Here is a 709-nt window from a genome sequence, read left to right on the forward strand (position 1 = left end):
AAAAAAAAAAAAAAAAAAAAAGATTGGTTTGAATCTGGTCAACAGCAAGTGATGCACAGGTTCTCTTTTCAGCTGCTCTATAAATCCACCTACAATGGAGCTCTACGAATCTCAATCTCAAGCTCTCTCTCTCTCTCTCTCTTTCTCTCTCTCTCTCCCTCTCTCTTCCCCTCCCCCTCTCCCTCTCTCACACACACACTCCTGGAAGCCCTGGGTCTTTCCCCTTTTAAAACTTGTGTGTGTTCATGATCATGCATACCGCAATCTGTATGTGGAGACAACATTGTAGCTGGGTCTCCTCTCCTATGTGCATTCCAGGATTCAAACTGGGGTCAGCAGGCTTGTGCACAGTCGCTCCGACTCTAGCTGCTCTTTATAACACACCTTACCCAGCATCTCCGACTCTAGCTGCTCTTTATAACACACCTTACCCAGCATCTCTCAATGACTTCTCGGGGGTAAGAAGAGTAGGTAAAAAGAAAAGCAATCTAAAGACAAAGGCTGAGATCAGCAGACCCGCCAGCCCTCTACATTTCAGACCCTTCATTTAGGGTGCTAAAGTACGCACAAACCTGAGACATGAGTGATGGTTAAAAAAATTTGGGTTTTATTGTTTTTGCTAAACAATACTAAAAAAAAAGTTTTTTCCATTTTGAAGGCAGGGCTTGAATTATTTAATTTTGATCCATTTATTTAATTAAAAAAAAAA

Source organism: Mastomys coucha, unplaced genomic scaffold (genome assembly GCF_008632895.1).
Source record: "Mastomys coucha isolate ucsf_1 unplaced genomic scaffold, UCSF_Mcou_1 pScaffold5, whole genome shotgun sequence".
NCBI classification, from domain to species: Eukaryota; Metazoa; Chordata; class Mammalia; order Rodentia; family Muridae; genus Mastomys; species Mastomys coucha.